Source organism: Octopus sinensis, linkage group LG24 (assembly GCF_006345805.1).
Source record: "Octopus sinensis linkage group LG24, ASM634580v1, whole genome shotgun sequence".
Lineage (NCBI taxonomy): Eukaryota > Metazoa > Mollusca > Cephalopoda > Octopoda > Octopodidae > Octopus > Octopus sinensis.
The window spans coordinates 12,224,996-12,243,762 of NC_043020.1; positions in this window are offsets into that span (position 1 = coordinate 12,224,996).

Sequence of the window (18,767 nt, forward strand, 5' to 3'; positions counted from 1 at the left end):
ATGTACAAATATATATATACCTTTCTCCCCTTTTCTCTAGCTTCTCTCTCTCTCTATATATACACACATATACACATACACTTATATACATACACTTATATACATACACATATACACACATACATACACACATATAGACACATATATATATGCATACATATACACATACACATACATATATACACACACACATATACACATACATATATACATACATATATATGCATACATATACATACACATATATACTTACACATAGATACACAAATCCAAATACACATATCCATATATACATATATATGAGAGAGGGGATATAGATGTAGAAAAGTAGGTATTGATGAATAGCTAGAAAGAATGAGATGGATTTTTAGGGGATAGTGATGTGTGTTGTTGCTATGGCGATGGTGAGAAATTGTGACTTGCTGTGATTAGTGTTTGCAAACTTTTGTTGCTAATTTTTAAAAGATAGTGATGACGATGACAATGATGATGGTGTAAAGTAGACATTTCTGGCAACACTAAACGTTGCGTGGGGGGCAATTTGGTTGCTAAGGAGAGTGTACAGAGCAAGAAAGTGATGGGGGGGGCAGTGGTGGTGGTGGTGGTTGTCTTGTTTTAGTCTTTGCTATACAGCTGCATGTTCTCCCTATTTGCAAACCACTCAACCATGAAGTTGCTCTCTGTCTCTGGAATTCTCTTCATGATTGTTTCCTCTTGCTCTCTCTCTCTCTCTCTTTTGCAATCTCTCCCAACGTACATTGTTCAATGTTCACATACACACACACGCATCATTTACACTCACATGGTCTCATACACACACACACACACACACACCTCTATCTCCTACCCAGTCTCCCTCCCATACGAGGGCCCCCCCAGCTATTTTTCTCCTTTAAGGTCCCTATTTGTAAACCCAGACCTCCAATATCATTCTCTATGTATTTTACAGTTTTTACTCTTAGTGTTGTTAAAGTTTTTTGAAATGTTTTTGGCAGAGGGAGAGTAAGTTTATCTTGGATAACAGGAGAAAGAGAAGGAGATTAAAACAACAAAGAATTTCATTTATTTCACCTTTGATAATGATGGGCATTCTCCTTTTTTTTTTTTTGTCTTATTTTTTTTTTTTCATTTTCAATAAATTTGACCAAAAATCCAAAAATGATTTTGTTTCTCCATATTCCAAAATATTTCCCCCCTTGTCTACACCTCTCCTCCACTAATTTCTTTAACCCTTTAGCATTTAAACCGGCCATATCCGGCCAGATCTGGTCTCTCAGACCAACCCTACAATATCGTTTTAAAAATTAACAGCTACCTCATCAAATTCTCATAGTTACAAGATAATGCACTTAAACTGGCCATATCTGGCCAAAAGTATTCTGCCTGTTTTATGTTCAAACTGGCCAGATCTGGTCTCTCAGACCAACCCTACAATATCGTTTTAAAAATTAACAGCTACCTCATCAAAATTTCATAGCTACAAGATAATGCATGATTAGCTCCAAACAATGTGGATAAAAAAAGGATTAATTTTGGCAGAATGATGTGAACACTAATGGTTAGATATCTTTTCCTATTTTCTTCCTATTTCAGATTTCTTCAGATTTCCAAAGTCTCCATCATTGCAAGCTTCAGATTCTTGTGAATTGTTTTTTTTTTTATTTCTCCAATTTTCCAAAACACTCATCATCATCATCATCGTTTAACATCCGCTTTCCATGCTGGCATGGGTTGGACGGTTCAACTGGGGTCTGGGAAGCCAGAAGGCTGTGCCAGGCTCCAGTCTGATCTGGCAATGTTTCTACAGCTGGATGCCCTTCCTAACGCCAACCCATGCTGTTATGGGTTGGACGGTTCAACTGGGGTCTGGGAAGCCAGAAGGCTGCACCAGGCCCAGTCTGATCTGGTAATGTTTCTACAGCTGGATGCCCTTCCTAACGCCAACCCATGCTGGCATGGGTTGGATGGTTCAACTGGGGTCTGGGAAGCCAGAAGGCTGCGCCAGGCTCCAGTCTGATCTGGCAATGTTTCTTTGGCTGGATGCCCTTCCTAATGCCAACCACTCCGTGAGTATAGTGGGTGCTTTTTACGTGCCACCAGCACAGGCGCCAGACGAGGCTGGCAAACGGCCAAGATCGGATGGTGCTTTTTATGTGCCACCGGCACGGAGACCAGTCGGGGCGGCGCTCTATTTCTAAATTCCTCAGGTTTTCAATTTCCTGCTTTTTCTAATTTCCCTCTGCTTCTAGTTCCTATATTTACCAATTTCTCATATTTTAGGTGCAAGAATGGCTATGTGCTTAAGAAACTGGCTTTGCAATCATATGGTTTTAAGTTCAGTCCCACTGCACAGCACCTTGAGTGTCTTCTAAATCCCTGGGTTGACTAATGCCTTGGGAATTAATTTTGTATGGGGGAAACTGAAAACCCATTGTAACCAGCCACACCATGGTTGGTGTTGGTCTGTTTATATCCTTGTAACTTAGCAGTTCAGCAAGAGAGACTGATGGAATAAACACCGGGCTTTAAAAAAAAAAAGTTGTGTTGATTTATTTCACTAGACCATTCAAGGCAGTGACCCAGCATGGCCATAGTACACTGACTGCAACAAAACATAAAAGATATTGTCACATGTCCATTTTTCTTATTCCTTCATATTTCTAAACCCTCCGTGTTTCTAATTCTCATTATTCATAATTACCAATTCCTCTAAAGATATTATTGAAATTGTAGATATTTAAAAAATTTTTCTCGCTTCCATTCTTCATATTCCATATTCTTCATATTTTCAGGTTTTTCCAAAGTTCCATATTTCTCACATTTTCAGATTTAAAATTTCTCCCTATTTCAAATATTTTCTATTCCAAATCTTCATATCATCTTCTCCAAATACGAAATTCTTTATAATTCGAAGTTCCAATCACTTTGTGTTTCCAAAATCTCCATATTTCAAATTCTTCTCTGAGTCCAGGTTCTGCATATTTCGAATATATCCATACTTCCTGTTCTATGATATTTCACTGTACTCTGACCAATATACAAGACTAAACACTTCCATCCACTTAGTGCCATGTAGGTGCCATATTTCTTATCCAGAATATTAAACTCTTAAAAGCTCAGTCCACAAGGTGCAGGAGTGGCTGTGTGGTAAGGTAGCTTGCTTACCAACCACATGGTTCCGGGTTCAGTCCCACTGCGTGGCACCTTGGGCAAGTGTCTTCTACTATAGCCTCGGGCCGACAAAGCCTTGTGAGTGGATTTGGTAGACGGAAGCTGAAAGAAGCCCAGACTAGGCGCAGGAGTGGCTGTGCGGTAAGTAGCTTGCTCACCAACCACATGGTTCCGGGTTCAGTCCCACTGCGTGGCACCTTGGGCAAGTGTCTTCTACTATAGCCTCGGGCCGACCAAAGCCTTGTGAGTGGATTTGGTAGACGGAAACTGAAAGAAGCCTGTCGTATGTATGTATATATATGTATGTGTGTGTGTTTCTGTGTTTGTCCCCCTAGCATTGCTTGACAACTGATACTGGTGTGTTTATGTCCCCATTACTTAGCGGTTCAGCAAAAGAGACCGATAGAATAAGTAAGTACTGGGCTTACAAAAGAATAAGTCCCAGGGTCGAGTTGCTCGATTAAAGGCAGTGCTCCAGCATAGCCGCAGTCAAATGACTGAAACAAGTAAAAGAGTAAAGAGAGAGAGAGAGTAAACCTGGTCATTACCTTGTGGTCAATGTACTTAGTTCTCAACAGTCCAGTTCACCTAGCTGGAAACACATGATAATATAGTCTAATTCATGTACTATGTCCTTCACCAAGATACTTAAGTCTGCAGAAACCAGTTGGTTTAGCTGAAAATAGCTATGGTAGAGTAGTGGTTAATACTACAAGCGTGGAGGCGCAATGGCCCAGTGGTTAGGGCAGCGGACTCGCGGTCGGAGGATCGCGGTTTCGATTCCTAGACCGGGCATTGTGAGTGTTTATTGAGCGAAAACACCTAAAAGCTCCACGAGGCTCCGGCAGGGGATGGTGGTGAACTCTGCTGTACTCTTTCACCACAACTTTCTCTCGCTCTTTCTTCCTGTTTCTGTTGTACCTGTATTTCAAAGGGTCAGCCTTGTCACACTCTGTGTCACGCTGAATCTCGAGAACTACGTTAATATCACGAGCCAGCTGTTCCGTTGATCGTATCAGCTGGGACCCTCATCGTCGCAACCGACGGAGTGCTCCTATATATACTAATACTACAAGCTCTACCACCAATTAGTGGTATAGCTGTAGTATTAACAAGATTCATTTATTTTCACTGCAAAGCTAAATTGCTTCAGCAAGGAATGTTAACTGCTATAGAGCAGCATTCTGTCTTGTTTATGGTTGGACAGATTTTTTCACTCATCTGCTTTTCATTGCTAGGTTCCAGTATTAGCAGTCGTCTGCACAAAAAGGAAAAACAAAAATTAGCTTATAGGCGTAGGAGTCGCTATATGGCAAGTAGCTTGTTTACTAAACTACATGGTTCTGGGTTCAGTCTCATTGTGTGGCACCTTGGGAAAGTGTCATCTACTATATCCTCGGGCCGACCAAAGACTTGTGAGTGGATTTGGTAGACAGAAACTGAAAGAAGCCCGTCATATATATATATACTCTTTACTTGTTTCAGTCATTTGACTGCGGCCATGCTGGAGCACCGCCTTTAATTGAGCAACGCGACCCCGGGACTTATTCTTTTGTAAGCCTAGTACTTATTCTATCGGTTGTCATGCAATGCTAGGGGGACAAACACAGAAACACATACATATATATATATACATATATACGACGGGCTTCTTTCAGTTTCCATCTACCAAATCCACTCACAAGGCTTTGGTCGGCCCGAGGCTATAGTAGAAGACACTTGCCCAAGGTGCCACGCAGTGGGACTGAACCCTGAACCATGTGGTTGGTTAGCAAGCTACTTACCACACAGCCACTCCTGCGCCTATATATATATATATATATGATCATCGTTTAACGTCCGTTTTCCATGCTAGCATTGGGTGGACGGTTCGACCTTGGTCTATGAAGCCAGGAGGCTGCACCAGACTCCAGTCTGATCTGGTAGAGTTTCTACAGCTGGACGCCCTTCCTAACGCCAACCACTCCTTGAGTGTAGTGGGTGCTTTTTACGTGCCACCGGTACAGGGGCAGGGAGGCTGGCAACGGCCACAATCGGTTGGTGCTGCCTCACCCCACATCACTTGACAACAGATGCTGGTGTGTTTACATCGTAATTTAGCAGTTCGGCAAAAGAGACCGATAAAATTATTACTAAGCTTACAAGGAATAAGTCTTGGTGGCGATTTGCTCGACTAAAGGCGGTGCTCCAGCATGGCCGCAGTCAAATGACACACAAAAGAAAATGAAATAAAATTAGAACGTCGGTGAGTAGATTGATTTCCCGAAGAAGAGTTTTCGCTTGTAACTTGACTTGTAACACACCAGCATCAGTTGTCAAGTGATGTGGGGTGAGGCAGCACCAACCGATTGTGGCCGTTGCCAGCCTCCTCTGCCTCTGTACCGGTGGCACGTAAAAAGCACCCACTACACTCAAGGAGTGGTTGGCATTAGGAAGGGCATCCAGCTGTAGAAACTCTACCAGATCAGACTGGAGTCTGGTGCAGCCTCCTGGCTTCACAGACCCAGGTCGAACCGTCCACCCCATGATAGCATGGAAAACGGACATTAAACGATGATGATCATATATATATATATATATATAGGCACATGAGTGGCTGTGTGGTAAGTAGCTTGTCTACCAACCACATGGTTCCGGGTTCAGTCCCACTGCGTGGTACCTTGGGCAAGTGTCTTCTACTATAGCCTCGGGCCGACCAAAGCCTTGTGAGTGGATTTGGTAGACGGAAACTGAAAGAAGCCCGTCGTATATATGTATATATATATAGGCGCAGGAGTGGCTTAAGGTAAGTAGCTTGTCTACCAACCACATGGTTCCGGGTTCAGTCCCATTGCGTGGCACCTTGGGCAAGTATCTTGTACTATAGCCTCGGGCCGACCAAAGCCTTGTGAGTGGATTTGGTAGACGGAAACTGAAAGAAGCCCGTCGTATATATGTATATATATATATACATATGTATACCACAGAACTAGCGAGATTTGAACTCGTAATTCTTTCATTTGAAAAGGACTGCGAAAATATTAAGTCACTTTGTCCTTGTCTCTACTAAAATTCTCTCTCGACACAGTTTTTGTATTTAGCCAGCCTCGCTTCTGGCAGTTGGCCAAAAACAACTACTGAACTTACAACAAACAACCTCAACGCTTGCAGATGGTTTGTGAACGCTCGCATATCTGCTGTCTCTGTCTTTGAGATTACATGTAGTCAGGTGGTGGCGGAGGTGAAATAAAGTGAAGACTGCACTAATTATTACATTCATATTGTCTACATGTTTTGTTAGTGTGAATGCACATACTTTATGCATGCATGTATACATATATATATATATATATATATACATATTTGTATCTACGTATGCATATATATATATATACATATATATATATACATATTTGTATCTACGTATGCATATATATATATATACATATATATATATATATATATATATACATATTTGTATCTACGTATGCATATATTATATATATATATATGCATATATATATATAATACATATTTGTATCTACGTATGCATATATATATATATATATATGCATATATATATACACATATTGTATCTACGTATGCATATATATATATATATACATATATATATATATATATACACATATTTGTATCTACGTATGCATATATATATATATATATATATATATATATGCATATATATATATACACATATTTGTATCTACGTATGCATATATATATATATATGCATATATATATATACACATATTTGTATCTACGTATGCATATATATATACACATATTTGTATCTACGTATGCATATATATATATATATATATGCATATATATATATATACACATATTTGTATCTACGTATGCATATATATATATATATATATAATATATATATATATATATGGCATATATATACACATATTTGTATCTACGTATGCATATATATATAATATACACACATATTTGTATCTACGTATGCATATATATATGTATATATATATATATATATATAACCACATATTTGTATCTACGTATGCATATATATATATGTATATATATATATATATATATATATACCCACATATTTGTATCTACGTATGCATATATATATGTATATATATATATATATATATACACACATTTGTTCTACGTATGCATATATATATATATATATATATATATATGTATCTACGTATGCATATATATATATATATATATTTGTATCTACGTATGCATATATATATATATTTTATCTACGTATGCATATATATATATATTTGTGTATCTACGTATGCATATATATATATGTATATATTTGTATCTACGTATGCATATATATATATATATATATATATATATATATATTTGTATCTACGTATGCATATATATATATATATATATATTTGTATCTACGTATGCATATATATATAATATATATATATATATTTGTATCTACGTATGCATATATATATATAATATATATATATTTGTATCTACGTATGCATATATATATATATATATATATATTTGTATCTACGTATGCATATATATATATATATATATATATTTGTATCTACGTATGCACATATATATATATATATATATATATATATATATATATATACACACACAGCGTGTGTGTAGATAAAATATTACCTCCGCCTTCGCTAAGGCGGAGGTATTGTTTCCAGTAGTGTTTGTTTATGGACAAAATATCTCAAGAAGCGCTGGATGGATTTGGATGAAACTTTCAGGAATGTTTGGTCTTGTGACTGGCACGAACTGATTAAATTTTGGGATCGATCCCTTACTGGACAAAGATTCTGGATTATTTTCCTTTTTTTTTTTTACTTAATTTTTGAGAGCTGTCCGGTTCATTTTTAGTATTTTTGTTTTGAGAGCAATCGAGTTAATTTCAGATATTCTCATTTTAAATATCATCTCTGGCTAATCGTTGAGAGAACGTTGGTGTTGCCTTGGCGGAGGTTTGCGCTCTGAGTGCTCTCATTTTATATATATTTTCGAATTTTCCTTTCAACGTCAGTTTGACCTTGCGAGATAGTAATTATTCACTAACCGTCAGAATAAAATTGTATACACACGCACACCTCAAAAAAGAATTGACCTAGGAACATTTATAATTTTAGTGAAGTACTCCTAACAAAACAAGAACGTGATAGCAACCCCAGGACCAGAACAACAAGCAATGATATAACAACAGAATGAAATTAATGTAACGCAACCAGCAAATTCCTCTCATCAGCTCCCTAACGGATGTCAACGTGATTTTGACACCAATGGCAAGCCCACTTTTATTGGTAACAAACGGCCTTAACGTGTGTGTGTGTGTGTGTGTGTGTGTGTAATATGTATGTATATATTGGAAAAGTTGGCACAATCACAAGAAGGTATTTTACAGATAAAAGAAAAATACAGTGTACATGAAAATTGAGTAAAGGTAAAGGATTAACAAATATTGTTGGTGACAGAACATCTTCGAAACAAAATTATATTTCATTATTCGGTTGGTTTTGCATACTCTCTCTTTACTCTTGTTTCAGTCATTTGACTGCGGCCATGCTGGAGCACCGCCTTTAATCGAGCAACTCGACACCGGGACTTATTCTTTTGTAAGCCCAGTACTTATTCTATCGGTCTCTTTTGCCGAACCGCTAAGTAACGGGGACATAAACACACCAGCATCGGTTGTCAAGCAATGGTAGGGGAACAAACACACACACACGCATATATATATATACATATATACGATGGGCTTCTTTCAGTTTCCGTCTATCAAATCCACTCACAAGGCTTTGGTCGGCCCGAGGCTATAGTAGAAGACACTTGCCCAAGGTGCCACGCAGGGGACTGAACCCGGAACCATGTGGGTGGTAAACAAGCTACTTACCACACAGCCACTCCTGCATATTCCTATTCTTTGCACAATCTCTGCATTTCGATTCCTGGACTGAGGTAGTGGTGGTGGGGGGTGTATTGTGTTCTTGAACAAGACACTTCATCTCGCGTTGTTCTGGGAACACTGACATCTGACATTGGCACACTATGCCATCTGTACAGGTAATGTAGATTTTAAAGGGGGAGTGGGGGAAAAGTGTGTTAGTATACAGCACGAACGCCAGGCGATTATAAACAAATTATTTTGCGAGGGTTGTTCAGTCAGAAATTGCGGAATCGTCTTTCACGGACACGAGTGACCACCAATAATATGAAGCAGCTCAATTTGTCCAAATTTAACATTTGGGGGTATTTACATTTCTATCTTTCTGTGTGTGTGTATGTATGTATGTATGTATGTATGTATGTGTGTGTGTGTATATATATATATAGGCGCAGTAGTGGCTGTGTGGTAAGTAGCTTGTTTACCAACGACATGGTTCCGGGTTCAGTCCCACTGCGTGGCATCTTGGGCAAGTGTCTTCTGCTATAGCCTCGGGCCGACCAATGCCTTGTGAGTGGATTTGGTAGACGGAAACTGAAAGAAGCCTGTCGTATATATGTATATATATATGTCTGTGTGTGTGTTTGTGTGTCTGTGTTTGTTCCCCTAGCATTGCTTGACAACCGATGCTGGTGTGTTTACGTCCCCGTCACTTAGCGGTTCGGCAAAAGAGACCGATAGAATAAGTACTGGGCTTACAAAGAATAAGTCCCGGGGTCGATTTGCTCGACTAAAAGGCGGTGCTCCAGCATGGCCGCAGTCAAATGACTGAAACATGTAAAAGAGAGTATATATATATATATATATATATATATATATAATAAATTAAATAAAATGAAATATATATGCGTGTATATATATATATATACATATATGTACGTACCTCTACATGTATATATACATGCATATATGGGTACAGGACACCAAAAAAACGTTGAACACAATGAGAAACGAAAACAAACACAAAACCAAGGAACTGGAAATTTTTCTTAAACAACGAAAAAATAGAGTACAAGTCAAATAACACAAGGAAAATTACCCTTCTTCAGTCACCATGGTTTCATCTACTCTGCGTTTCGAAGGTGAAGGCGAGACGCATCTTCGATTGAAACTTTCCTTCCCGCGAAAAGCAGATTAAATAAAATTTAAGGTCTTTTTGCGGAGGGGTAAAAATGGTAACAAAAACAGGACAGTTACGACAGTACAAAATATAAACAGTAAAAGACATAAATATATATATATATATATAAAACTTATTTCTATATATATATTTATATATAAACGTATTTATATATATATGTGTGTGTGTAATATATATGTGCCTTATCAATAAGCAGCTTTCTCCATTATTGTATATACGTATATGACGCATGCGCATAAATATCTGTGTGTGTATATATGTGTATATATATATATGGCGCAGGAGTGGCTGTGTGGTAAGTAACTTGCTTACCAACCACATAGTTCCGGGTTCAGTCACACTGCGTGGCACCTTGGGCAAGTGTCTTCGACCAAAACCTTGTGAGTGGATTTGGTAGACGGAAACTGAAAGATCGTCGGTGCTCCAGTACGGCCGCAGTAAAATGACTGCAACAAGTAAAAGAGTATATACGAATATGTTTGTATTTGTGCCCCCAGCATCGGTTGACAACTGTAAAGTAGAGGTTCAGCCAAAGGGAATATAGAATAAGTACTAAGCTTACAAGGAATAAGTCCTGGGATCGATTTGCTCGACTAAAGGCGGTGCTCCAGCATGACCGCAGTCAAATTACAGAAACAAATAAAAGACTATATGACCCACTGTCTACTCCCCAAAGACGATATTTAGATGTAGTGCGTAACCCAGCAAGTAACCAGCCTTATCCAGATGTGAAAAGGGCAGCAGCTGAACAACAATCTTTTATGACCCACTGTCTACTCCCCAAAGACGATATTTAGATGTAGTGCGTAACCCAGCAAGTAACCAGCCTTATCCAGATGTGAAAAGGGCAGCAGCTGAACAACAATCTTTTATGACCCACTGTCTACCCCCCGAAGACGATATTTAGATGTAGTGCGTAACCCAGCAAGTAACCAGCCTTATCCAGATGTGAAAAGGGCAGCAGCTGAACAACAATCTTTTATGACCCACTGTCTACTCCCCAAAGACGATATTTAGATGTAGTGCGTAACCCAGCAAGTAACCAGCCTTATCCAGATGTGAAAAGGGCAGCAGCTGAACAACAATCTTTTATGACCCACTGTCTACTCCCCAAAGACGATATTTAGATGTAGTGCGTAACCCAGCAAGTAACCAGCCTTATCCAGATGTGAAAAGGGCAGCAGCTGAACAACAATCTTTTATGACCCACTGTCTACTCCCCAAAGACGATATTTAGATGTAGTGCGTAACCCAGCAAGTAACCAGCCTTATCCAGATGTGAAAAGGGCAGCAGCTGACACAACAATCTTTTATGACCCATGTCTACTCCCCAAAGACGATATTTAGATGTAGTGCGTTACCCAGCAAGTAACCAGCCTTATCCAGATGTGAAAAGGGCAGCAGCTGAACAACAATCTTTTATGACCCACTGTCTACTCCCCAAAGACGATATTTAGATGTAGTGCGTAACCCAGCAAGTAACCAGCCTTATCCAGATGTGAAAAGGGCAGCAGCTGAACAACAATCTTTTATGACCCACTGTCTACTCCCCGAAGACGATATTTAGATGTAGTGCGTAACCCAGCAAGTAACCAGCCTTATCCAGATGTGAAAAGGGCAGCAGCTGAACAACAATCTTTTATGACCCACTGTCTACTCCCCAAAGACGATATTTAGATGTAGTGCGTAACCCAGCAAGTAACCAGCCTTATCCAGATGTGAAAAGGGGGCAGCAGCTGAAAACAATCTTTTATGACCCACTGTCTACTCCCGAAGACGATATTTAGATGTAGTGCGTAACCCAGCAAGTAACCAGCCTTATCCAGATGTGAAAAGGGCAGCAGCTGAACACACAATCTTTTATGACCCACTGTCTACTCCCCAAAGACGATATTTAGATGTAGTGCGTAACCCAGCAAGTAACAGCCTATCCAGATGTGAAAAGGGCAGCAGCTGAACAACAATCTTTTATGACCCACTGTCTACTCCCCGAAGACGATATTTAGATGTAGTGCGTAACCAGCAAGTAACCAGCCTTATCCAGATGTGAAAAGGGCAGCAGCTGAACAACAATCTTTTATGACCCACTGTCTACTCCCCAAAGACGATATTTAGATGTAGTGCGTAACCCAGCAAGTAACCAGCCTTATCCAGATGTGAAAAGGGCAGCAGCTGAACAACAATCTTTTATGACCCACTGTCTACTCCCCGAAGACGATATTAGATGTAGTGCGTAACCCAGCAAGTAACCAGCCTTATCCAGATGTGAAAAGGGCAGCAGCTGAACACACAATCTTTTATGACCCACTGTCTACTCCCCAAAGACGATATCTAGATGTAGTGCGTAACCCAGCAAGTAACCAGCCTTATCCAGATGTGAAAAGGGCAGCAGCTGAACAACAATCTTTTATGACCCACGTCTACTCCCCAAAGACGATATTTAGATGTAGTGCGTAACCCAGCAAGTAACCAGCCTTATCCAGATGTGAAAAGGGCAGCAGCTGAACAACAATCTTTATGACCCACTGTCTACTCCCCAAAGACGATATTTAGATGTAGTGCGTAACCCAGCAAGTAACCAGCTTACAGATGTGAAAAGGGCAGCAGCTGAACAACAATTTTATGACCCACTGTCTACTCCCGAAGACAATATTTAGATGTAGTGCGTAACCCAGCAAGTAACCAGCCTTATCCAGATGTGAAAAGGGCAGCAGCTGAACAACAATCTTTTATGACCCACTGTCTACTCCCCAAAGACGATATTTAGATGTAGTGCGTACCCAGCAAGTAACCAGCCTTATCCAGATGTGAAAAGGGCAGCAGCTGAACAACAATCTTTTATGACCCACTGTCTACTCCCCGAAGACGATATTTAGATGTAGTGCGTAACCCAGCAAGTAACCAGCCTTATCCAGATGTGAAAAGGGCCAGCTGAACAACAATCTTTTATGACCCACTGTCTACTCCCCAAAGACGATATTAGATGTAGTGCGTACCCCAGCAAGTAACCAGCCTATCCAGATGTGAAAAGGGCAGCAGCTGAACAACAATCTTTTATGACCCACTGTCTACTCCCCAAAGACGATATTTAGATGTAGTGCGTAACCCAGCAAGTAACCAGCCTTATCCAGATGTGAAAAGGGCAGCAGCTGAACAACAATCTTTTTTGCGCTTGCCACAAAAGATTATCTGGCTGTTGACCTTGCTAAAAACAGATATTTGGAACTACACCCACCACCGCACAAAGTCAACACTAGTAACATATACAGGATGGCCATCGCTAAAACCAACGCAGTCGTTAGAAAAATATTTCTAAATATCGGAGGATTATAGCACGTCGACTGTAAATAAAAAATCTCCTGAGAGACCTTGCTGCATGCAATCAAGCTCTTCAAGATATATATATATATATATAAATATGTATATATCTCTTTTACTTGCTTCAGTCATTTGACTGTGACCATGCTGGAGCACCGCCTTTAGTCGAGCAAAGAAAGCTGGAGGGTATATCGGCCGAAACGGTGTGGTAACAACAAACAAGATGAGGAAAAAAATATCCGTCAAATGTAAATAATGTGTTATCATTACTATAGAAACCGGCTTAAGGGCGGGCGGTGGATTGGTAAAATCAGTAGGGTACCTTGGGAGTTCTGTATCTTTACGTTCTAAATTCCAATCATAGTGGGATCGACTTAGCTTTTCACCCTTCCAAGGAAAGATACAATGAAGTACCTGTGAAATACCGGGGTTGATATCTATGAGTGAAACACCTCCTCCCCTTTTCTGGCCTCGTATCTGTACGAGAAATCCTTCATAACTCAATCTTTTAATTCTCTCAAGTATATATTTCTTTACTGCCCACAAGGGGCTAAACATAGAGGGGACAAACAAGGACAGACAAAGCGATTAAGTCGATTAAATCGACCCCAGTGCGAAGCTGGTACTTTATTTATCGACCTCGAAAGGATGAAAGGCAAAGTCGACCTCGGCGGAATTTGAAGTCAGAAAGTAACGGCAGACGAAATACGACTACGCATTTCGCCCGGCGTGCTAACGTTTCTGCCAGCTCGCCGCCTTCTCTCAAGTATAGGTGCAAGCATGGCGATGTGGTTAAGAAGATCCGTTTGCAACCACATGGTTCGGGTTCAGTCCCATAGCTCGGTACCTTGGGCTAGTATCTTCTACTATATTTGGTTGACGGAAACTTCGTGTATATATATGTGTGTGTACGAGTGTGTGTAGAGGCATTCAGTGCTTATGACTGTCATCATTGGTGTATTAATGTCCTTGTAACTTAGCGCTTTGGCAAAAGACATCAATAGAATAAGTAAAAGATTTTGCAAGAAATAAGTCCTGGGATTGATTTGTTGGAGTGAAGGCGGTATCCCAGCATGGCCGCAATCCAATAACTGAAACAAGTAAAAGATATTTCAAGACTTAAAAAATCCTGAACTAACATAGGCGCAGGCGCGTGGCTGTGTAGCAAAAAAGCTTGCTTCCCAACCACGTGGTTCCGGGTTCAGTCCCGCTGCGTGGAACCTTGGGCAGGTGTCTTCTACTAAAGTCTTGGGCCGACCAAAGCCTTGAGTGGATTTGGTAAACGGAAACTGAAAGAAGCCCGTCATATATATATATATATTATATATATATATATATGAATATATTTACGTGTTGTGTTTATGTCTGTGTTTGCGTCCGCCCCCCATCGCATGACAACCGATGTTGGTATGTTTACGTCCCCGTAACTTAGCGATTCGGCAAGAGACCGACAGAATAAGCCACAGGCTTACAAAGAATAAGTCCAGAGATCGATTTCTTCGACTAAATAGCGATGCTCCAATATGGCCACAGTCAATTGACTGAAACAAGTAAAAGAATAAAAAAGTATAACCCGGCGCAGGAGTGGTTGTGTGGTAAGTAGCTTGCTAACCTCACTGACTGAAGAGTGACTTTGCTTACCGTACTACGGTTTGGACGCGTTTTTCTTCCGGTAAGAATTTTGCTGTGTTGTTAATTGTTGAATTTCTACTACTGAAAATTTGTCTTTAAACGTTGCTGAACTGTCTTGTTCTCGGTTTTACCGGGGAATAATTGGATAATTTCTTACCGTTGAACTGTTAGCCATTGTGGCTTTTTATTTACGTGACTATATATAGTCCTACCAGACTATTTTCGTGCCCCTCCCCGAATGGGGGTGGGAATTGGAATTTTTGAACTGCTTTTTTGAACTACTTTGGAAGAAAAACTTTCTATAGGTTTCCCAGTTTTGTGAGAAACCAATATTCGTAATTTTTGTGTTGTCTAATTTCAACAGAATAATGTCTGTTGAGATTATTCACGAAAGTAGTGCTCTTGAGGAGAGCAATGTTAAAAAATTTTCTGCGGTAGCCTCAGTGGCTACCGAGAACATTGACATCAACGTCAATCAGCTCGTCGAGCTATTTAAAAGAATGCAAGAGGAGGGTGGTGATGTTAAAATATCACCCTCCGCCAGTATCGTGGAGACCGAGAAGCGGACCGTAGTGTTTAAAACCTTCTGTCCACAAAGCAGAAGATTCAAACACTTTGAAAAAAACACCATCGAGAAATGCCTGTCCCCGATTTGGAAGGACATCGTGTACGTCGCCAGGGGACGGGCATATGGCACTGTGGATGTCCGCTTCTCGGGGGAAGAGGTGGCCCGCGGGCATTCTGTGAACCCCCTAAAAACCAAGGAGGTGGTACTTTTCCCAAGCTATAGGGGACGCAGGACGTCCCGGGTCAGGATTGCAGAAGCCCCGCCGGAAGTAGATCCGGTAGAGGTAGTGCCGCCCTGTTATATAAAAGGGCGGACAAAATTAAAATACTACAAGTAACATGCTCTGCCCCTCTATATTGGCTTGGGCGTAACATTAATATATTAATTCAAGGAACACCGGAGGACCTGCAGCTCCTTCCTGAGAGGGTGCTCGTGGGCGAGAACGTAGCCCTCAGGGTACAGGTCGAAGGCCGAAAACCCACCTGTTACGCCTGCGGCAAAAAGGGCCACATTCGTGTAGACTGTCCAGACAAGCAAAAGAAACCGCAGACACCAGGCCCCTCAGATAATAAAAAAATCCCTACCCTTGCAAACTCACCTACCCCTACAAAAACAAAAAATCCCACTCCTGCTGTTACGGTGCCAACCCCAAAACAAACTGAAGAAAAAACCCAGCCCTCGCACGCACAAACCCCTACATTATTAAAACCTCCCACCCCCTTAAAAACTGCGGCGCCTAATGAACAAACTATTGCTACCCCAGACGATACCATGGAGGTATCAGAGGGGGGATTTACACCAGTTCGTAAAAGAATTCGTGCATCATCCCCGTCCACATCCCCTACAAAAAATAATGAAAACAAAGACACACCACAGACACGAAAAAAAAAATCCCGCTCAACTGGCCCAGAAAAAGAAGACAAAAAAAACGAACCCATATTAATTGAATTCGACACACAAAACAAATACATAAACGATATTGTGGTTCGGCATCAGTCAGCAAGACTGTACAACAAATACAAAGATCGAAATGAGAGATACGCGTGGATTGCGGAAACAACGTTCAAACAATTAAAAGACAGACACCCAAACGCCATCCGGCATATCGCGAACTCGCCGGACTATTTGAAGAAGGAGGAGAAAGAAGGGGCCCACAAACGTGTGGTGAGGTCGGCCCCCACCTCTCCAACGAAATGTAAGTAGAACTTTTACTTTTTGTAATGGCTTCGCTTAACCTTGGTTGTTTAAATGTGCGTGGTCTGAGTTCGAAGTGGAAGCAGGCTTGTTTCTTCGACGACCTCAGATCACATGATATACATGTGATGGTTGCTACAGAGACCAAGCTGGACAGCCTACAAACCTTCTCGCCTCTCCTGAATGGCTACGAGAAAATCATGTCTCCTGGCCAGACCGGAGGGCGAGGGGGTGTAGTGGTACTGATCCGTAAAGACTTGGCTCTGCAGACAAGTACAGTCTATGTAGACCCAGAAGGTGGGCTGGTCGTCCTTGATGTGACATACAGCAGTAAGGCCTTCAGGTTGATCGGACTCTATGCACCTTGTGCTAGAGGTTTCCAAACTGATTTTTATCGGCGCCTAGAGGGCTTTCTCGTGACGTCGAAGACTTTAGTGATATTAGGGGACTTTAATGCTATCGTTGACGTACACATCGATAGCGTTGGCTCGATCTATAGGAAAGTAAACTCACGTCTCGTGGATCTGCTTAAGCGGTTTCAGCTGGCAGATCGTTACAGACTTGACCATCCGAACGTCCCAGAGTGGACCTGGATGAGTGGCGACGGAAGGTTCAAGTCTTATCTAGACAGGATAGTGATAAGAACTAGAGATAAGTCTAGTTTTAGTTGTCCACAGCTCGTCCAGGTGCCCTATACTGACCATAGAATGGTCACGTGTAGACTGGACATAGATAGCACACTTAAGATAGGAACCGGCTACTGGAAGCTGAACAAGTCTATTTTGACACGCGAGGCATACCGTAGCCGGATTAAGGTGTTAGTGCAGAGGGCGTTAACCGGAGCCGTGGTTAATAACCGGTGGTGGTTCGCCCTCAAAAGAGCCATTCGATTCGAGTCCATTAGATTTAGTAAACAACTAAGACTAGATAGGGCTAGAATAGAAGGGCAACTAGTTAAGAACTTAGAGGAGGCGTTGAGGTTGGGCTCTGCATCTCACATTTTAGCGGCGAGAACGGCAAACCAAACATGAGGGATGTAGAGTTCGGGCTAAAGTACGAGCATTGGGCCGTGAGGGAATTAATGTTGCCGGATGGGCCCGTACGATAGAAACACAGTGTGGAAACGATGCCACAATTGGGTCTCTGTTGTGATGAAAACGGATGCACGATCAAGAAGCGGGACGAGATGTGTGAGGCACTTCACAAGCACTTCGCCGAGTTGTTCGGGAGGTGCGGGACGCTGGATCATGGTGAGGCCCTTAGGGACTTCCTGTCTGGTGGCCCGCGCCTCTCGACACGAGAGGCTGAGTGCTGTGAAGGGCCAATCACAGCCGAGGAGGTAATCGAGGTGTTGGGCAAGTGCCCCGGGGAGAAGTCGCCGGGTCTCGATGGTCTGCTCTATGAATTTTATAAAAGTATGCCAGACTTGTTCGGGCACCTGCTGGCTAGCGTCTACGCCAACTGGCAGCAGAATGGGAGAATTCCCAAGTCTGCGAGCCGGGGGTGGTGACGTTGATCAGGAAGGACCCGAACAAGGGGGACGAGATAGGGAACTTCAGGCCCATAACTCTGTTGAACACAGAGTTAAAGATTCTGGCCAAGGTGCTAGCAAAAAGGTTGGCGCGGGTCGTGGACAAACTTGTCGGGGAAGCGCAAACGTGCGCTATCCCTGGCAGAACGATCTACGACAATCTCCACCTTATACGCTACTCCTTAGAGAGGGTGGGGAAGCTTTCTGGCGCAGGGGGAGCACTGGTACATTTAGACCAGTCCAAAGCATTTGATAG